The sequence below is a fragment of the Aegilops tauschii genome, chromosome 5 (assembly GCF_002575655.3).
Source record: "Aegilops tauschii subsp. strangulata cultivar AL8/78 chromosome 5, Aet v6.0, whole genome shotgun sequence".
In the NCBI taxonomy this organism is placed as follows: domain Eukaryota; kingdom Viridiplantae; phylum Streptophyta; class Magnoliopsida; order Poales; family Poaceae; genus Aegilops; species Aegilops tauschii.
The window spans coordinates 534,873,591-534,896,747 of record NC_053039.3 but is presented as its reverse complement, the minus strand read 5'-3'; the positions used below and the strand labels follow the sequence as shown (position 1 = coordinate 534,896,747).

The 23,157-nt window shown below is 43.4% G+C and overlaps 1 long non-coding RNA gene across 1 annotated transcript; it reads left to right on the top strand.

The window, feature by feature from the left end:
- Positions 1-616: 616 nt before the first annotated feature.
- On the top strand, positions 617-1,291 carry LOC120964153 (uncharacterized). Its single transcript, XR_005755802.3, has 2 exons — positions 617-853; positions 1,003-1,291. It is a non-coding gene; the product is annotated as an uncharacterized lncRNA (long non-coding RNA).
- The last annotated feature ends 21,866 nt before the right edge of the window (positions 1,292-23,157 follow it).

Sequence of the window (23,157 nt, the reverse complement as noted above, 5' to 3'; positions counted from 1 at the left end):
CTTAATATACACTAACTTTTTTATAAAACACATAATAGTGAATTTTTTATAAAATATATTTTTATTTTAAAATAGGGTTTTAAATGTCTAGCTCCTAAAAAACGATAGTAGATTTCTTTGGTGAAAAACTGGAAAGAAACTGAAAAAGGGAAAGAAAACCGCTCACAGACAGAATGGGTCTGCCCAGACGTGTCTGGCTTCAGCCAAGGCTCCACTAAAATGAAACAAATATATTTATTATTTTTAAATAGGAAATCAACAAATAAAATATGAAATGAAAGATGGAATAAACCATCCATTCATTTTATAAGTTGTATCATTTTTGTAAAATTCAAACTTTTCTAATTTTAAACAAATTTATAGGAAAGATATTAAGATCGGCAATACCAAGAAGTATCATTAGATCCATCACGCAATATATTCTCATATTGTATTTATTTATTATTGAACGTCCAGATAGCTTCTAGAAATATGTTCAAAGATAGAAAATTTTAACTTTTGAAAATAACAATTAATGCACCTTATAAAAAGGTACGGGGGAATGAACTATTCCTCGCCAAAAAAAAGAAGGAATTAATTACCTGCCAAAAGACGTGCATGACCAAATAACAACCTGGCGTTATAATTTCCTACTATTCAATGTACTCCTATATAACCCTGCTTTACTTTTCTCCCATACATGCCTATCTAAACCTCTCTATATATATAGACCACACCAAATACCCGGTAGTCTCGCCAAAAACACAACTAAAGCGCAAGAAAAACTATTGCAACATCTTCATGGAGAAGTGCGTGAAGCGCCTCCATGCGTTAGCGCTCCTTGTTCTCGTATGCTTCGCTACTCATGCACAAGGTAAGCAGTGCATGCTTTACATCTTTGTTTTCTCGTGTCCCTTCTTGCTGTGTTTTTGCGTAATTTAATTTCATAACCATGAGTACTCAGGGCAGCGATGAGTAACATATCCTTAATGTGTATCCTTATTTGTCTTAACAATTCCATAGGCAGTGGCACAGAGTCCGGTGACGCCGAGGCTTTTGCGTGCTACAAGCTTGATGTTTTCCCATCCTGCAATCCAAAAACAAGTCGATGCTACTGTTGTACAATGGATCAGTGCAAAACCCGCTATGGCACAATGGATGAGTGCCAAGCTCACTGTGTAGCTTCTCCTTTGGGTGTAAATGAGTCAGCGGCACCCTCCTCCACCTATGTACTTCCATGAAAGTGAATGGAGTATTATGTTTGTTTCTTTGAGAAAAAGGATGGAGCCCAGCTTTTTATAGAAATCTTTAATATATTGTTCCACTGGGGATACCACTAATTTTACAACCAAAGAACAAATATAAACAGCTGGCTCAACCGAGATGAACAAATCGATGCAACACAGGCTACAACTAGTACACGTGGCTGAAGACAACAAACCTAACTGGCCTACACCCTCGTGCCCCAGCAAGTCGCACCGTTTTCAAAAAAGAAACCTTTTCGAAAAACTAACTTCATGCGTACACCTTGGCTCATTAGATCGATTTTTACCTAAAACCTGCCACTAAAGCACATCAAGATGAAAATTTTGAAATCATCTGCTTCAACGCATAGTGTACACCCCGCTTCAATCGACCATCCTTTGTTCATCTCTACTATTAAAGAGGAGTTGGTCGTTGTACTTTGGACTCCGCCTCCACCACTTCCCACGCCCCCCCCCCCCCCCCCCCCCCCATATCCTGATCCTGCATCAAATCAAATCAAATATTACCAAAATCTCAACTAAATCAATATTACCCACATCCAAATCAAATCAAATCTTACCAACACCTCACCTGAAGTCAAAAACTTCCTTCCCTGCCCCTACTCATACTCAATATAATGGGTGCGAGATCTATGTCGGACAATATTGATGTTGAAGAACCACTAGAATATGCGCGTCCCCATTGCAACATTAATTCCACATTCGATGATTTCTCACCCCCTAGAGGCATGGCCTGGGACAAATGAACTTTGACTTCGGGAATGAGATAACAAAATAAAAACTTAAACAACTTGGGACAAAGGCACTTCGACTCAACGAAATGATGTCACCAAAGAAAACCTTAAGGCTTTCTATTGGTTATTACTTGGGGAAATGACCGAGGGAAAAACATGAAGGGGGTATTTTGAAGAGCACATGGAAACCTCTTCTCCCATGTGTGTGGGGGGAGGGGTGTCTCCCTCACCCCCGTTCAATTTAGCAGCAAGGAGGTAGGTAGGCGTTGTAACTCTTAAACAATTCATCTGGTTTTGAACCAATAAGGACATGCCATGGCTAGTCTTATGAGTAGATGTATTCAACCACTAGAGAACGCCATCACTAGGGGATGGAGTCGCTGGAGTGGAGTTTTCTAGAGTCCATATATACTTCTCACTGGTAAGGTTAGAGTCCAATTTCATAGCAGAAGGAAGGTAAGGCATGCAGATCGCGAGATCAAGGCAGCTGAAAAAGGTTTGATCATTTTCATTTTTTATTAAAACTGGGAAACCGAAGCGCTCTTCCGATCCATTTGAAGTTTGGACTCAATTATAGTTGTCTCCTCGAGTACTGGAACTTGTAGCATCTCAAGGACCTTGGTCCTTGCAAAAAGCAAGCGATGATCTTAACAAAAAAAAGGGGGATGAGACATTTATTAGTCACATCTATATATCATGTAAGAAGCCAATAGGCTATGAAATCATCTATTATTCCTACTAACATACAGTCTTCGACTTGAAGCCCTCTCGAAGCACAATGGAAAAGCGATTGGTTGTCATCCATCTTTTCCCCCGTTCGACTACCATGTAGCAGCTGTTAACCCGGCTATCGCCACACCTGGGACACACCGGATCAATTGATGCATTCGCAACAAATTACATACATCCGTAAGCTAATTATTAAACTCATGTTGTGGAAAACTAATTTAAAATGGAGTCACATAATTTTTCTTAATTGATTAACCATTTGCACACTCAAATTGTGATAATTAAAATCAAGTTGTACATACTAATTAATCAATCTACTACATAGCTATAATTGATCTAAACTTTGTATATATAACACAAATTAATCGATCTGACTAATCTAATAAAGTAGGTGCACTGGCCAAATAAACTAAATTTAACTAAATATTATAAACTAGGTATACGCATTCAAACGATTGTGGGCGGATGGATTGATCGAGAGGAGGAGGCCGCCGTGGAAGGTACACGTACTAGCATGGCGCATGCACACCGGCCGGCGGCACGAACATCGCCAATAAGCGTCGGTGTCGAAACTCCGGCGGCCGTGGATTTCGCGATTAGAATGGTGGGCGCGGCGGAGAGAGAGGTCGCAAAGAGATGGGGAGAGGAAGAAGAGAGAGTGAGCGTGAGCGTGAGCGGGAAGTTACTAAAACCCGTGCGGTATGGTTTGTATGCGCACGAAGAGTTCTGAAAAGTGTGCCTGCTTTGAGAGATAGATGGTAGTGTTGTCGTATATTTCACTTCAAAAGTTTGTTGGCATATCATATGCACCATTTTATAGTTACATACACACTTATGGATTTTATTGAATGTTGTTCTGTATTTTGAAGGGGATTGAATATAGAAAATAACTTAGCAGCGTTCGACTGTTAATACACGCTGCTAGTTTGCGCAACAGGGGCGTTTGATCCCATAGAACTTTATAAACTAAACTCTATAAACTACTCCCTCCGTTCCTAAATATTTGTCTTTCTAGAGATTTCAACAAATGACTACGTATGGAGCAAAATGAATGAATCTACACTCTAAAATATGTCTATATACATCCGTATGTGGTGGTCCATTTGAAATCTCTAAAAAGACAAATATTTAGGAACGGAGGGAGTAAATTTTATGAGACATTTCAAACACTACGACATTTGTCGTATTTTTAAGAAAATGTAAACAGGGTTTGAAAATTATACTTCCCATGTTTAATTTATTATTTCAAAGTGTCATAAAAAATTATTATTGCGTGCAACAGTTAGGAGCATTCCTCTGGAGCTAAACGCTACTGGAAAATGCAAGTTAGCAGCGTCCCAGGAGTCAAAACGTGGCTACAGACATAACAGTAGCAGAGTTCGGACTGTGCCAACACGCTGCTACTTGAAGTGACACTGGCGGTGTTCGTTAAGCCTGCATGCTGCCAGGGATTTATAGCAAACCGTCTACCTTCATGTACTCAATTACTCCCTCTTTCTTAAATATTTGTCTTTTTAGATATTTCAACAAGTGACTACATACGGAGCAAAATGAATAAATCTACACTCTAAAATATGTCTACATACATCCGTATGTGGTAGCCATTTGAAATGTCTAGAAAGATAAATATTTAGGAACGGAGGGAGTAGTAGTGTTTCGTTTCCTTGGACGCCGCTAAATCGCACACTACTGCAGCATTCTTATTTTCCCCGCATTTTTTTGTATACTAATTGGAGAGCTTTATTCATCGGAAAGCATTCATGGATGAGTCAGCCAATAGACTGGTCACCAAAAAGCTTGGAGTTTCATCAAGTGCACAAGCACGCTTCGCACATAGATGCGCAGGAAGATTAGTTGATCTACTTACATGGCAAACATCAAAAGTTGTAAAGTAAGTACTGAGCTCTCCTATGTCATCTAATAAGTAGGCCACAATAGATCGAGAATTGTGGCGAGAATTTCATAGTGTCACCAACTCCAAGCAGTCTACTTCCATTATCACATGGAAGAAGCCTCGGAGAGTAGCAAAACGAACACCATCACGTAAGGAGAGACCCTCCATAATCAGAGGATCCGTGATCCCGGAATAAGGTTTGCACCACGCACCAAGCAAGGCCGAGGGAGATCGAGCGACACCACCGGCACCCCCTCGGCCCTCCTCAAAATTAAGTCCGCCGTCGGTGTTGATTTTGACAAAGCCCTCATCAGGCGGACGCCATCCAAATCCAGGCAAAACTTGTGCATCTTTGCGTGGCAGATGAAGGAGGGCAATGGCCTCCTTAGTAGCCTGCATAGTAGACAACGGGTCTCTACCCTCTTCTCCATGCTTGATGCGGTGTTCCTGGAATGCCAAATGGACCACATAATAGTTGTGATCTTTGCTCGGTCATCAGAGGAGAAACATGGGGAGCACGTAATGTCACGTGCACATGACTCAAAGTGAAGGTTGGGCAGCCGCAGTCCAAACCACGCACATGCCTCTTCCCAGAAATTTTGAGCATGCAGGCAATGTAATAATGCATGCTTCAGATCCTCATCTGTCGCGAGACAAACTTTGCACTGCCAGTTAGGCAAGTTAGTAAGAGCGTCCATATAGACGTGGGTGCTGCTAATAGTAAAAACCTATGAGGGGTTTTCCTACTACTCCCTTCGTTCCTAAATATAAGTCTTTTTAGAGATTCCACTATATAGACTACATTCGGATGTATATAGACGCCTTTTAGAGTATATGTTCCTTCATTTTGTGTTGTATCTAGTCTATATAGTGGAATCTCTTGAAAGACTTATATTTAGGAACGGAGGGAGTAGTGTTGTTGCCAGAGATGATTCACCTTGCAACTATTTGTACTGATGTCCATGGGTACACAATGTGATACTACCACCGGCGGAGCTATGTTGAGGCCCGGGGGGGGGGGGGGGGGGGGGGGGGGGGGGGGGGGCGCTGCCCCCCAGCCTTGTGCCAACCTCTGAAGGAAATTTTTGTGGAGGCTTAGATGAGATAATTTGTAGCAATTTACACCTCTAAATACTCATGTTTTGGCATTGCCCCCCCCCCCCCCCCCCCCAGCAATTTGTATCAAGCTCCGCCACTGGATACTACCTTGCTGATGGCATCTATCCTTCATGGGCCACATTTGTGAAGACAATTCAATGTATGGTCGACAACAACAGATCTCACTTTGCAAGTCAGCAAGAAAGGATGTTGAGAGAGCTTCGGTGCTTCAAAAGCGCTTTGTAATTGTTCATGGCCTTGTTGAGTATTCGAAGCAACATGTCCTCTGGCACATCAGGAATCATGACAACATGCATCATCTTGCATAACATGATCATCAAGGATGAGAGAAATGTCGAACTTTTAATACATTGTTAGTAGCAATCCTATCAAACCGGATCAAAGATTCCTCGTAGCTCAACAAAGGATCGAGAACCAAGAAGTTTATCACCAGCTCCAAGATGGTCTTGTTGAACACTTGTGGGCACTTCATAGCACTTGATCCTTGTGCTTTTATCATGCCTTACTTATTTGGATCCTTTCCTATGTTTGAATTTGAATAATTAAATTTGAAAACATTGAATTTAAAGTGTTATTGGTTTGTGTGCACTTACGTTATCATGTTTTGAATTAAAATGTGTGCAAATATCTGGTTCAAATGGAGTATATGAACCAAAAGACCGAAGAATTGGCAAAATAAATAGGGAGTTAAGTTTTAGGGGTTCGAGTAGCTCCGTCTTTGTTTAGTTTCTCTAATTTGAGAAGTAAAGGTTCGAGGAGACGATTGGGGAGTTAAAATTTATGGGTTCCGTTAGAGATGCCTTTAGATCCTTGACGTGTTTCACTTCCAAAATTAGCACCACATAATACACTTCCATTCAATCAGCACGGGTCCTCCATTAAAAAACTGTATGCACACATCAATGTTTGATGTACAAGCTCAAAAAGTTTGAGCTCCTAGTTCGACCTACACTAATAGAAACAAAAATGATCAAATCGGATGTGAATAGTGTCAAAATACTATTCACCCAAAACTGCCACTATTCACATTCGAATTTGTCTTTTTTGAATCTCTAAGTATACATTGAGTTTTGAGCTGATTTTTTTCGGAGTTGTAGACACACCCTACAGATATGTGGTCAAATAATTTTAGAATTTTTTTCGGAGTTGTAGACACACCCTACAGATATGATCAAATATGAATTTTATGTGCAACTAAACTTATTCACTCATCAAACAACATGGTACATGTTCTAGAATGTAGCGATCTTGGGTGACATAACCCATTATTCCTGCATAAGCTGGGCATTGTACTTTATATATTCAAATGTCTAAACCTAAATTCCAGTATATCTGACCTCATACATGACTACGGTTAGGAGATGCTCCTTGACTTGTTAATCTTGCAACTGGCTTTCACTAGTCTTTCTACCAGGCCAAGTGAATTTGTCAAATTCAAACAAGTGGAAAATACAGGTCTAGAGATTGAAAATCATAAACAGATGGACGACAGAGCAAAGAATTTACTTTAAGACAGAGATAGGAGTATCACAGTCACAGGACCTGTAATCCATACAGATAATGATTTTTTAAGTTGCACCCTAAAAATACAAATGATGAACATATATGAGAAAATATATACCATCTTCTTGTTATTTACTGTCTGGCTGTGCCTGCCTATAATCTGTAAGTTACACTTCTCCATACGTTTTTTTAAACTAAGATGATTTTTATAGCAAATTCGAAAACTATATGCCCCAATGCATAAAAATCGAAACTATGACCCCGTCGGCCTTCTGCTGGCCGAAGAGGGACTTTTCGGCCTACCGTTGGCTGAAGTGGGTTCTTCAGCCTCTCGTTGGCCGAAGAGTGCCTCAAAAAAAAGCTGGGCCGAAGATAGTATCTTCGGCCTCCCATTGGCCGGAGAGCACTCTTCGGCTTCCCGTTGGCCGAAGAGTGTCAGGGGCACAAAACGTAATTAAGATGGCCTCAAATAAAAAAGTTATAAACATGAAAAATCTTAGTCTCGTCGAAACGATTGATTTTGATATAAAAATCATCTTAATCCGAGGTCGTACGCAACCTGTAGAGCCAAAACAAGGTCAGGGGTAGAAGCTGCAGAGTTACTTCGGACAGACCGAATGGATGTCAGAAAATTTGTCACGGGACACCCGGTGCACTCAGTGAGACCGTGTGGAATACAGAAGAGTACACAAGTTTGGTCATGTTCACTCGCTGAGACCGAACCAAACCACTCGGAGGCTCCGAAAAATTGCCAAAGATTTTTTGATATAATTTTTAGTCCTTTTATTGTACGAGAAGTCCAGCCGCCTCATAAATTGATGTGGGCATTGTTCGTCTGCACCGAGAAGGCACATGCAGGCATTGAAGAAATGTCTATGTTGCGATGGCAAGAATTGAGACCAAAACTTTCGGCGGTGGCGTCATCCACCATGCAAAGTAGAGGCAATGGTCACCTCTCAGGCCTGTCACCGTGTACCCTCAACGCCGGGGGTGATGCACATAAAAACGTCACCGTGTACCCTCGACGCCGGGGGTGATGCACCGTAGCTCACGTCGAAGGAGACCCGGCCGGAAGCGCGGTACGCAAGCAGTCTTCCCGGTGCAGACGAACAATTTTTCGGATCAAAAATCCTAACTTTAACTCGGACATGAATCTTTAGCAATTTTTCGGATCCATTCGGAGGCTATTTAAACGGCGTGGGAAGGGAGCGGGTTGGGGCCGTCGATCCGCGCGCGCGGGCAGTGGACGGTTGGATCGGTGGCGAATGCACGGCTGCGATGCGAGAGTTATGCTGCGCCCAGCTCTTTGTTCGGTCAAAACGTTTTGTCAACGAAAGGGAGAAATGGACGGACCGCAGAAATCGGATCGGCTCTCAAGTCTCAACCCCTTCCTTTCTACAAGAACCAGGGAAGGTTTATTTACAAATATAAAAAAAGGGAAGGTTTATTGCTTTTTTTTCACTGATTGCAATTTTTTTGTGGCTTACCAAGGAAGGTTTGTTTCGGCTCAAAAACAAGAAGGGGTTATTTGGATACAAGGTTCTTCAATATGTATCTTCTATCAAAAAATTGGGCCAAGTAATGAACCACAAACTTATAAATTGGTTCTATAAACTGGAATCAATATGACATGTCACCCGCAAAAAAAAACAATTTGACATGTAACAGCGGAGTAGATGTTATTAGAAATTTCCTCTTTATATATATATATATATATATATATATATATATATATATATATATATATAGCGTATCTACTTGAAAAGGAGACTACTTGAACAGATGAAATGGAAGGAAGAAATGAAAGTTCGATCTACCAACGTAGAGTCCGCCCCTCCCAGGAAGAAGAAATTTGCTACTTTGGCTCATCAGTTGGTAAGTCTGTCTATGAAGTTCAGTGCCCAGAAAAGAGAAAAAAAGACCAAAACTATATATATATATATATCCAGCCGCCTCATAAATCGATGTGGGCATTGTTCGTCTGCACCGAGAAGGCACATGCCGGCATTGAAGAAATGTCTATGTTGCGATGGCAAGAATTGAGACCAAAACTTTCGGCGGTGGCGTCATCCACCATGCAAAGTAGAGGCAATGGTCACCTCTCAGGCCTGTCACCGTGTACCCTCAACGCCGGGGGTGATGCACATAAAAACGTCACCGTGTACCCTCGACGCCGGGGGTGATGCACCGTAGCTCACGTCGAAGGAGACCCGGCCGGAAGCGCGGTACGCAAGCAGTCTTCCCGGTGCAGACGAACAATTTTTCGGATCAAAAATCCTAACTTTAACTCGGACATGAATCTTTAGCAATTTTTCGGATCCATTCGGAGGCTATTTAAACGGCGTGGGAAGGGAGCGGGTTGGGGCCGTCGATCCGCGCGCGCGGGCAGTGGACGGTTGGATCGGTGGCGAATGCACGGCTGCGATGCGAGAGTTATGCTGCGCCCAGCTCTTTGTTCGGTCAAAACGTTTTGTCAACGAAAGGGAGAAATGGACGGACCGCAGAAATCGGATCGGCTCTCAAGTTTCAACCTCTTCCTTTCTACAAGAACCAGGGAAGGTTTATTTACAAATATAAAAAAAGGAAGGTTTATTGCTTTTTTTTCACTGATTGCAATTTTTTTGTGGCTTACCAAGGAAGGTTTGTTTCGGCTCAAAAACAAGAAGGGGTTATTTGGATACAAGGTTCTTCAATATGTATCTTCTATCAAAAAATTGGGCCAAGTAATGAACCACAAACTTATAAATTGGTTCTATAAACTCGAATCAATATGACATGTCACCCGCAAAAAAAAACAATTTGACATGTAACAGCGGAGTAGATGTTATTAGAAATTTCCTCTTTATATATATATATATAGCGTATCTACTTGAAAAGGAGACTACTTGAACAGATGAAATGGAAGGAAGAAATGAAAGTTCGATCTACCAACGTAGAGTCCGCCCCTCCCAGGAAGAAGAAATTTGCTACTTTGGCTCATCAGTTGGTAAGTCTGTCTATGAAGTTCAGTGCCCAGAAAAGAGAAAAAAAGACCAAAACTATATATATATATATATATATATATATATATATATATATATATATATATATATATATATATATATATATATATATATATATATATATATATATATATGTATCTCCAGCCGCCTCATAAATCGATGTGGGCATTGTTCGTCTGCACCGAGAAGGCACATGCCGGCATTGAAGAAATGTCTATGTTGCGATGGCAAGAATTGAGACCAAAACTTTCGGCGGTGGCGTCATCCACCATGCAAAGTAGAGGCAATGGTCACCTCTCAGGCCTGTCACCGTGTACCCTCAACGCCGGGGGTGATGCACATAAAAACGTCACCGTGTACCCTCGACGCCGGGGGTGATGCACCGTAGCTCACGTCGAAGGAGACCCGGCCGGCAGCGCGGTACGCAAGCAGTCTTCCCGGTGCAGACGAACAATTTTTCGGATCAAAAATCCTAACTTTAACTCGGACATGAATCTTTAGCAATTTTTCGGATCCATTCGGAGGCTATTTAAACGGCGTGGGAAGGGAGCGGGGTGGGGCCGTCGATCCGCGCGCGCGGGCAGTGGACGGTTGGATCGGTGGCGAATGCACGGCTGCGATGCGAGAGTTATGCTGCGCCCAGCTCTTTGTTCGGTCAAAACTTTTTGTCAACGAAAGGGAGAAATGGACGGACCGCAGAAATCGGATCGGCTCTCAAGTCTCAACCCCTTCCTTTCTACAAGAACCAGGGAAGGTTTATTTACAAATATATATAAAAAGAAAGGTTTATTGCTTTTTTTTTCACTGATTGCAATTTTTTTGTGGCTTACCAAGGAAGGTTTGTTTCGGCTCAAAAACAAGAAGGGGTTATTTGGATACAAGGTTCTTCAATATGTATCTTCTATCAAAAAATTGGGCCAAGTAATGAACCACAAACTTATAAATTGGTTCTATAAACTCTAATCAATATGACATGTCACCCGCAAAAAAAAACAATTTGACATGTAACAGCGGGGTAGATGTTATTAGAAATTGTTTGCTCGCTAGTCTAGCTGAGCGCACATCCAAATAAAGTAAAGTTTATGTCTATATCCTCCAAAAAGAAAGGATTCACTTCTCCAATGTGACCGATTAACAAGCGCATCTCTTGATGGATCCAAACAAGGTAGGAGACGATGCTTCCAGTGATCCTAACCCCGATGATCTTGAGTTTAATCAACGGACGTTCTACAACATTCTCTGCAAAACTCTTTGCACAACAGTTTGTCCTTGAAAGATTTCAAGAGTTCTGTGTAATGCTCTCTATGCATGAAATATCATGTTGTGGCACATTCAACATTGAAGATCTATTCCTTCACAACTTAGTCAATGTTGTTGAATTTACTTTGGCTCAAAAAAATTACGCCTCTTGGATCAAAAAACTTGCCAACATTGCTCAAGGCTAGTGCTATATCTGTCACTTTGGCCCGAAGTATTTCACACCTCCTATGTGTGACACGGTGCAGGTTCTAAAAGACAGTGATAAGGGCAAATCTCTTGGCATCAAGGAGATGAATGCAGTGCTCATCAATCGTAAAAATCCATCGCTCTATGAAGTCGGCAACCCAGCAGCTGCTTGACAAACATCAACGCCAAGACAGAAAAGAGAAAAGGCACTTAGCCTCCGAAATTAATCTTGTTGCAAACACGACTAGGAAATTTTATCTCACTATGAAGGAAGACAAGCGTCGTTCCTGGAAAGTTCTCAGGGAATTCTACACCTAAGATCAACTCAAGAAGTCTGCCATCCTGAAGAAATATGATTACATTGATGCTTTTGAGACTCATCGCAAGAAAAGAGATAATCCTCCCCTTCCAATAAAATTAACAACTATTGATCTGATTTTTCTCAATGGGGATGATGTGATTCAAGAATCTGAATCCACCTCACCGCAGTTCAAGGCATGCGAAGAAAATGCTCACCAGGACAAACCCGATGGCCCAACTGACCCAGTCATTCCCTAAGGAAATGAAGCTGAAGGAAATGTTGTCACTACTAATGAAGATTCTCCCTCGGTGGTGACTTCCACCGGATACATTGCAGATGACTCCCAAGCTCCATCTTCATCAAGCGGTCCCAAATCGTCTTCTTCTTCTTCTTCGGGCACGTAGACTGTCTCATGCTCTTTGTTACCTTTTTGACACTAGTTGACAAAAAGGGGGGAGAAGACATCAAGAGTTATTAGATCCAGGTCTTTTACCATGGTGTTTTACTTCTTGAGCTTACAACACTTGGTGTTCTATTTGATTCTTATTATGTTGTAGAACTCTCGTGAAACACTGTGATGGTCTTTAATGTTAATAACTCTTGCCATATTATTCATTGACACTATTTTGCAGGTGGAATTATTCTCGGAATTCACTAGGGATGCACTCAATTATTCTTCGAATTATTCGTCAGTGCAGTCCATCTCTCGATAAATACCAAAATATCTCTCCATCAGTTTATCCTAAATATGCAGGTTATCTAAGAGCAAAACTTTCTATACAACATACATTTAGGGGGAGCTTATTTTATATTTTCGAGTTATTTACATTCCACACATTACCAGTTACAATAAATATCTACTCTCTCATGCTTAACTGCTTTGTCAAAAATCATCCAGAAAAGGGGGGGATGTTGGTGCAATATAGTGCCCCTTGAGTGTTTTGGAGATTGTTCGAAAAACAGTGAGGGACTAATGTGTTTGCTAGTGCACACAAAGAGATACGGTCCCTGGAGTTCTGATAAGTTTGCTATAAACTTCTGCGATGATTTTCTGCGTAGCAAAGAAGTGTGCTAAAGATATTGCTATGGATGCGTGTTGGAGTTGACCCCCAAAACTATTGCTGAGCTGAAGCAATTGCTATGGATGTGGTTCGAGAGATTTGACTGCAACGAAGAAAGACCGCATGAAGAAGTAGTTCTTTTTCGTATTTTCATCTTCTTCATTTGAGTCATAGGAGCCCCGTACTGTTAATAGGGGTTCAAGTGTTTTGAGACTTTTATCTATGTTGATACTTAACCGAGATATATCCCAAATGAGTTGACACGAAGTTCTTCTAGGCTTCGAGAGAAATACTCAAGTAGTGGAGTCAGCTTTGCTTGTTTCTCAAGTAAAGTTGTCGTGTGAGTTTAAAATCCAACCGTTGGAAACATGTTAGTTGACCATTGGTTCGGCCAAAATCCCATATTGGTCATTTCACCCTTGGGATTGCTCTGGCTATAAATAGCTGCTCCGCTCCAACCATTACTTGTCGGCTGCTATGTTCGATTTGACAAGTTTGTCTGAGCACCCCTCTCTGATAGATTTGAGTGAACTCTTCTGAGAGAAAACCCAGAGCCAAAACTTAGATAGTGGTTCAACATCGCATAGATGTAAGTTGAGAGTTCTTGAGCTTATTACTCTTGAGAGTTGCATACTATCTATACGGTTAGGCGCCATTTTGGCGTGACTAAGAGTAATTGTGGACACCGAAGACAAAGTCTAATGAAGGTTTGGATATTGCCGAGAAGAATCTACCACGAGTGAAATCTGTTAGGGAACGCAGTAATTTCAAAAAAAATCCTACGCACACGCAAGATCCATCTAGGTGATGCATAGCAGCGAGAGGGGAGAGTGTTGTCCACGTACCCTCGTAGACCGAAAGCGGAAGCGTTATGACAACGCGGTTGATGTAGTCGTACGTCTTCACGATCCAACCAATCCTAGCAGCGAAGGTACGGCACCTCCACGATCTGCACACGTTCAGCTCGGTGACGTCCCACGAACTCTAGATCCAGCCGAGGTCGAGGGAGAGTTTCGTCAGCATGACGGCGTGGTGATGGTGATGATGAAGTTACCGGCGCAGGGCTTCGCTTAAGCACTGCAACGATATGACCAAGGTGGAAATCTGTGGAGGGGGGCACAGCACACGGCTAAGACGTAGTAATTTCAAAAAAATTCCTACGCACACGCAAGATCATGGTGATGCATAGAAACGAGAGGGGAGAGTGTTGTCCACGTACCCTCGTAGACCGAAAGCGGAAGCGTTAGCACAACGCGATTAATGTAGTCGTACGTCTTCATGATCCGACCGATCAAGTACCGAACGCACGACACCTCCGAGTTCAGCACACGTTCAGCCCGATGACGTCCCTCGAACTCCGATCCAGCCGAGTGTTGAGGGAGAGTTTCGCCAGCACGACAGCGTGGTGACGATGATGATGTTCTACCGACGCAGGGCTTCGCCTAAGCACTGCTACAGTATTATCGAGGTGGACTATGGTGGAGGGGGGCACCGCACATGGCTAAAAGATCAAACGATCAATTGTTGTGTCTAGGGTGCCCCCTTGCCCCCGTATATAAAGGAGCAAGGGGGGAAGGTGCGGCCGGCCAGGAGGAGGCGCGCCAAGAGGAGTCCTACTCCCACCGGGAGTAGGACTCCCTCCCTTCCTTGTTGGACTAGGAGAGGAGAGGGAAGGAGAGAGGGGGAAAGGAAAGGGGGGCGCCGCCCCCCCCCCTCCTTGTCCAATTCGGACTTGGGGGGAGGGGCACGCGGCTGCCCCTTGGCCGCCTCTCCTCTTCCACCAATTGGGCCCATGAGGCCCAATAGCCTCCGGGGGTTCCGGTAACCCCCCGGTACTCCGGTATATATCCGATAACCCCCGGAACCATTCCAGTGTCCGAATATAGTCATCCAATATATCAATCTTCATGTCTCGACCATTTCGAGACTCCTCTTCATGTCTGTGATCACATCTGGATTCCTTCGCCAAGGCAATTGCACTAGTATTGTCACAAAAGGTTTTCATTGGACCCGATGCACTAGGTATGACACCTAGATCGGATATGAACTCCTTCATCCAGACTCCTTCATTTGCTGCTTCCGAAGCAGCTATGTACTCCGCTTCACATGTAGATCCCGCCACGACGCTTTGTTTAGAACTGCACCAACTGACAGCTCCACCGTTCAATGTAAACACGTATCTGGTTTGCGATTTAGAATCGTCCGGATCAGTGTCAAAGCTTGCATCAACGTAACCATTTACGATGAGCTCTTTGTCACCTCCATAAACGAGAAACATATCCTTAGTCCTTTTCAGGTATTTCAGGATGTTCTTGACCGCTGTCCAGTGATCCACTCCTGGATTACTTTGGTACCTCCCTGCTAAACTTATAGCAAGGCACACATCAGGTCTGGTACACATCATTGCATACATGATAGAGCCTATGGCTGAAGCATAGGGAACATCTTTCATCTTCTCTCTATCTTCTGCAGTGGTCGGGCATTGAGTCTTACTCAACTTCACACCTTGTAACACAGGCAAGAACCCTTTCTTTGCTTGATCCATTTTGAACTTCTTCAAAACTTTGTCAAGGTATGTGCTTTGTGAAAGTCCAATTAAGCGTCTTGATCTATCTCTATAGATCTTGATGCCCAATATATACGCAGCTTCACCGAGGTCTTTCATTGAAAAACTCTTATTCAAGTATCCCTTTATGCTATTCAGAAATTCTATATCATTTCCAATCAGCAATATGTCATCCACATATAATATTAGAAATGCTACAGAGCTCCCACTCACTTTCTTGTAAATACAGGCTTCTCCAAAAGTCTGTACAAAACTAAATGCTTTGATCACACTATCAAAGCGTTTATTCAAACTCCGAGAGGCTTGCACCAGTCCATAAATGGATCGCTGGAGCTTGCACACTTTGTTAGCTCCCTTTGGATCGACAAAACCTTCCGGTTGCATCATATACAACTCTTCTTCCAGAAATCCATTCAGGAATGCAGTTTTGACATCCATTTGCCAAATTTCATAATCATAAAATGCGGCAATTGCTAACATGATTCGGACAGACTTAAGCATCGCTACGGGTGAGAAGGTCTCATCGTAGTCAATCCCTTGAACTTGTCAAAAACCTTTGGCAACAAGTCGAGCTTTATAGACAGTAACATTACCGTCAGCGTCAGTCTTCTTCTTGAAGATCCATTTATTCTCAATGGCTTGCCGATCATTGGGCAAGTCAACCAAAGTCCACACTTTGTTCTCATACATGGATCCCATCTCAGATTTCATGGCCTCAAGCCATTTTGCGGAATCTGGGCTCACCATCGCTTCTTCATAGTTCGTAGGTTCGTCATGGTCTAGTAACATAACCTCCAGAACAGGATTACTGTACCACTCTGGTGCGGATCTTACTCTGGTTGACCTACGTGGTTCAGTAACAACTTGATCTGAAGTTCCATGATCATCATCATTAACTTCCTCACTAATTGGTGTAGGCATCGCAGAAACCGGTTTCTGCGATGAACTACTTTCCAATAAGGGAGCAGGTACAATTACCTCATCAAGTTCTACTTTCTTCCCACTCACTTCTTTCGAGAGAAACTCCTTCTCCAGAAAGATTCCGAATTTAGCAACAAAAGTCTTGCCTTCGGATCTGTGATAGAAGGTGTACCCAATAGTCTCCTTTGGGTATCCTGTGAAGACACATTTCTCCAATTTGGGTTCGAGCTTATCAGGTTGAAGTTTTTTCACATAAGCATCGCAGCCCCAAACTTTAAGAAACGACAACTTTGGTTTCTTGCTAAACCACAGTTCATAAGGCGTCGTCTCAACGGATTTTGATGGTGCCCTATTTAACGTGAATGCGGCCGTCTCTAAAGCATAACCCCAAAACGATAGCGGTAAATCAGTAAGAGAGATCATAGATCGCACCATATCTAGTAGAGTACGATTACGACGTTCGGACACACCATTACGCTGTGGTGTTCCGGGTGGCGTGAGTTGCGAAACTATTCCGCATTGTTTCAAATGAAGACCAAACTCATAACTCAAATATTCTCCTCCACGATTAGATCGTAGAAACTTTATTTTCTTGTTACGATGATTTTCAACTTCACTCTGAAATTCTTTGAACTTTTCAAATGTTTCAGACTTAGGTTTCATTAAGTAGATATACCCATATCTGCTTAAATCATCTGTGAAGGTGAGAAAATAACGATATCCGCCACGAGCCTCAACATTCATCGGACCACATACATCTGTATGTATGATTTCCAACAAATCTGTTGCTCTCTCCATAGTTCCGGAGAACGGCATTTTAGTCATCTTGCCCATGAGGCACGGTTCGCAAGTACCAAGTGATTCATAATCAAGTGCTTCCAAAAGTCCATCAGTATGGAGTTACTTCATGCGCTTTACACCGATATGACCTAAACGGCAGTGCCACAAATAAGTTGCACTATCATTATCAACTCTGCATCTTTTGGCTTCAATACTATGAATATGTGTATCACTAGTATTGAGATTCAACAAAAATAGACCACTCTTCAAGGGTGCATGACCATAAAAGATATTACTCATATAAATAGAACAACCATTATTCTCTGATTTAAATGCATAACTGTCTCGCATCAAACAAGATCCAGATATAATGTTCATGCTTAACGCTGGCACCAAATAACAATTATTTAGGTCTAAAACTAATCTCGAAGGTAGATGTAGAGGTAGCGTGCCGACCGCGATCACATCGACTTTGGAACCATTTCCCATGCGCATCGTCACCTCGTCCTTAGCCAATCTTCGCTTAATCCGTAGCCCCTGTTTCGAGTTGCAAATATTAGCAACAGAACCAGTATCAAATACCCAGGTGCTACTGCGAGCATTAGTAAGGTACACATCAATAACATGTATATCACATATACCTTTGTTCACCTTGCCATCCTTCTTATCCGCCAAATACTTGGGACAGTTCCGCTTCCAGTGACCAGTCTGCTTGTAGTAGGAGCACTCAGTCTCAGACTTAGGTCCAGACTTGGGTTTCTTCTCCTGATCAGCAACTTGCTTGCTGTTCTTCTTGAAGTTCCCCTTCTTCTTCCCTTTGCCCTTTTTCTTGAAACTGGTGGTCTTATTGACCATCAATACTTGATGCTCCTTTTTGATTTCTACCTTCGCAGCCTTTAGCATTGCGAAGAGCTCGGGAATCGTCTTACCCATCCCTTGCATGTTATAGTTCATCACGAAGCTCTTGTAGCTTGGTGGCAGTGATTGGAGAATTCTGTCAATGACACTATCATCTGGAAGATTAACTCCCAGTTGAATCAAGTGATTATTATACGCGGACATTTTGAGTATATGCTCACTGACAGAACTATTCTCCTCCATCTTGCAGCTGTAGAACTTATTGGAGACTTCATATCTCTCAATTCGGGCATTTGCTTGAAATATTAACTTCAACTCCTGGAACATCTCATATGCTCCATGACGTTCAAAACGTCGTTGAAGTCCCGGTTCTGAGCCGTAAAGCATGGCACATTGAACTATCGAGTAGTCATCAGCTCTACTCTGCCAGACGTTCTTAACGTCGTCAGTTGCATCGGCAGCAGGCCTGGCACCCAGCGGTGCTTCCAGGACGTAATTGTTCTGTGCAGCAATGAGGATAATCCTCAAGTTACGGACCCAGTCCGTGTAATTGCTACCATCATCTTTCAACTTTGCTTTCTCAAGGAACGCATTAAAATTCAACGGAACAACAGCACGAGCCATCTATCTAGAATCAACATAGACAAGCAAGATACTATCAGGTACTAAGTTCATGATAAATTTAAGTTCAATTAATCATATTACTTAAGAACTCCCAGTTAGATAGACATCCCTCTAATCCTCTAAGTGATCACGTGATCCATATCAACTAAACCATGTCCGATCATCACGTGAGATGGAGTAGTTTCAACGGTGAACATCACTATGTTGATCATATCTACTATATGATTCACGCTCGACCTTTCGGTCTCCGTGTTCCGAGGCCATATCTGTTATATGCTAGGCTCGTCAAGCTTAACCTGAGTATTCCGTGTGTGCAACTGTTTTGCACCCGTTGTATTTGAACGTAGAGCCTATCACACCCGATCATCACGTGGTGTCTCAGCACGAAGAACTTTCGCAACGGTGCATACTCAGGGAGAACACTTATACTTTCATAATTTAGTGAGGGATCATCTTATAATGCTACCGTCAATCAAAGCAAGATAAGATGCATAAAAGATAAACATCACATGCAATCAATATAAGTGATATGATATGGCCATCATCATCTTGTGCTTGTGATCTCCATCTTCGAAGCACCGTCATGATCACCATCGTCACCGGCGCGACACCTTGATCTTCATCGTAGCATCGTTGTCGTCTCGCCAATCTTATGATTCTACGACTATCGCTACCGCTTAGTGATAAAGTAAAGCATTACAGGGCGATTGCATTACATACAATAAAGCGACAACCATATGGCTCCTGCCAGTTGCCGATAACTCGGTTACAAAACATGATCATCTCATACAATAAAATTTAGCATCATGTCTTGACCATATCACATCACAACATGCCCTGCAAAAACAAGTTAGACGTCCTCTACTTTGTTGTTGCAAATTTTACGTGGCTGCTACGGGCTTAGCAAGAACCGTTCTTACCTACGCATCAAAACCACAACGATAGTTTGTCAAGTTGGTGCTGTTTTAACCTTCGCAAGGACCGGGCGTAGCCACACTCGGTTCAACTAAAGTTGGAGAAACTGACACCCGCCAGCCACCTGTGTGCAAAGCATGTCGGTAGAACCAGTCTCGCGTAAGCGTACGCGTAATGTCGGTCCGGGCCGCTTCATCCAACAATACCGCCGAACCAAAGTATGTCATGCTGGTAAGCAGTATGACTTATATCGCCCACAACTCACTTGTGTTCTACTCGTGCATATAACATCAACGCATAAAACCAGGCTCTGATACCACTGTTGGGGAACGTAGTAATTTCAAAAAAATTCCTACGCACACGCAAGATCATGGTGATGCATAGCAACGAGAGGGGAGAGTGTTGTCCACGTACCCTCGTAGACCGAAAGCGGAAGCGTTAGCACAACGCGGTTGATGTAGTCGTACGTCTTCACGATCCGACCGATCAAGTACCGAACGCACGGCACCTCCGAGTTCAGCACACGTTCAGCCCGATGACGTCCCTCGAACTCCGATACAGCCGAGTGTTGAGGGAGAGTTTCGTCAGCACGACAGCATGGTGACGATGATGATGTTCTACCGACGCAGGGCTTCGCCTAAGCACCGCTACAGTATTATCAAGGTGGACTATGGTGGAGGGGGCACCGCACACGGCTAAAAGATCAAACGATCAATTGTTGTGTCTAGGGTGCCCCCTGCCCCCGTATATAAAGGAGCAAGGGGGGAGGTGCGGCCGGCCAGGAGGAGGCGCGCCAGGAGTCCTACTCCCACCGGGAGTAGGACTCCCTCCCTTCCTTGTTGGACTAGGAGAGGAGAGGGAAGGAGAGAGGGGGACAGGAAAGGGGGGGCGCCGCCCCCCTTCTTGTCCAATTCGGACTTGGGGGGAGGGGCGCGCGGCTGCCCCTTGGCCGCCTCTCCTCTTCCACCAATTGGGCCCATGAGGCCCAATAGCCTCCGGGGGGTTCCGGTAACCCCCCGGTACTCCGGTATATATCCGACAACCCCCGGAACCATTCCGGTGTCCGAATATAGTCATCCAATATATCAATCTTCATGTCTCGACCATTTCGAGACTCCTCGTCATGTCCGTGATCACATCCGGGACTCCGAACAACCTTCGGTACATCAAAACATATAAACTCATAATATAACTGTCATCGAAACGTTAAGCGTGCGGACCCTTCGGGTTCGAGAACTATGTACACATGACCGAGACACGTCTCCGGTCAATAACCAATAGCGGAACCTGGATGCTCATATTGGCTCCCACATATTCTACGAAGATCTTTATCGGTCAGACCGCATAACAACATACGTTGTTCCCTTTGTCATCGGTATGTTACTTGCCCGAGATTCTGTCACGACCGGTTTTTTAATAAAATAATTATTGAGAGACCAATCCCTTTTACGGACCAGCGAGGAAGAATTCCTTCTCACTGGTAGACAATATCTTGGTGACAGAAGAAAAATACCAGGAGTACTGAATATAATACAAGGTTGAGCGGAGACTGCCCAACAAATTATTACATGCACGCCGATAAACAAGCCGGCGGATAGGGTGGCATAACTACTAACTCACGATAATAACGATGGTGGAAATATCACCGCGAAGCGAGTGATATGACTCCTGGAGACTACAGCTCATCGAGCGTCGGAGTGAGGCTCGAGGAGACTTATTGCGGGTGGCGGAAGCGTATAGAATACAAGTGACCAATATCCGGGATCGCGCAAGACTGACTGGGACTCCTCTAGGCGTCGGACGCGCTATCAAACTCTTCATCCAAGAGATCACCTTCGTCAACATCTGGCCAAATCAACAAGCCAGGTGAGTACTATGAAAGTACTCGCAAGACAGTTCGGACATAAGATATAACAAATGTAAACATGAAGCATATGAACAAGTTAACCAGTGCGTTCAGACATAGAGATAATAAATACTGGGTGCCAAGCGAGGGTCTGAATGACTCCTCGAGAGGAAGCTGCAGAATAGTAATACTGGTGCCAAACGAGGGTCTGAATGACTCCTCGAGAGGAAAAAGCAAGAATAATAATACTGGTGCCAAACGAGGGTCTGAATGACTCCTCGAGAGAAAAATGCAAGAATAATAATACTGGTGCCAAACGAGGGTCTGAATGACTCCTCGAGAGGAAAAAGCAAGAATAATAATACTGGTGCCAAACGAGGGTCTGAATGACTCCTCGAGAGGAAAATGCAAGAATAATAATACTGGTGCCAAACGAGGGTCTATGACTCCTCGAGAGGAAAAAGCAAGAATAATAATACTGGTGCCAAACGAGGGTCTGAATGACTCCTCGAGAGGAAAATGCAAGAATAATAATACTGGTGCCAAACGAGGGTCTGAATGACTCCTCGAGAGGAAAATGCAAGAATAATAATACTGGTGCCAAACGAGGGTCTGAATGACTCCTCGAGAGGAAACTGCAAGAATAATACTGCCACAGTCGCGCGTCGGGGCGACACCACATAAAGGGCTTATAACAGAAAATAAAGGCAGTGCGTGCCACAGTCGGACGTCTGAGCGACATCACATAAAGGGCTTATATTTAAAGTAAGAAACAAAAACACGCCACAGTCGGACGTCTGCGCGACGTCACTTAAAGGGCTTATATTGTAGCTCAATAATTCAATAGTTCGGGAACATAAATTATCACAAGTACGAGACAAATATAAAGTTAGTCCATCCACAGGAATAATAATTAAACTGGGTTTACCACTTGAGCTTGTTCACCGGGGACGTGTTTTCCACGCGGATAGATATGGATATACTGATTACACTACTTGATCATGGATACGATGACTTGGAAGGAATTGACTCTGCAGAGTTTGTACTTAACCACAGCCAACGGATTCCAGTAGTCACGGGGACTAGTTCCGTTTACGGTGTTTTAGAAGAAACATGTCTAACCAGTACACACCCATTCAACATTCTGAAGCCAGGGATCACCCTCGGCAACGTTCAACAAAAACCTTGAGACGGGGAGGCTACAACCTCGCGTCGCATGGGATCAAATTTCTATACGCGCGCTCTAAGGGGGTGCCCCCCTCCTCGGTCCCAACCGGAAACACCCATGCCCCCTGACCGGATGACTGGCTTTAATCCTGGGCCAAGGTATCATCATCCCGGCCTCGCTGTTTGGTGTGTACACGGAAAGAGGTTACCAACTTACTAAACCGCATCCTGGCAAATGAAACATGTGGCAGCACGGAGGGGAAGAGAACGATAACGTGACTCCGTCCACGTTAACGTCGGAAATAGTCGGATGACGCAAGGCTGGTATGCTACAACAATACCACCTTGCTGCCCTTCATGTCACCACATGATTAGGCCATCTCTCATCAGAGATCATCGCAACTTTGGAACATGTGGGTAGTTGCCTTACAAGCAACGAGGTATTCA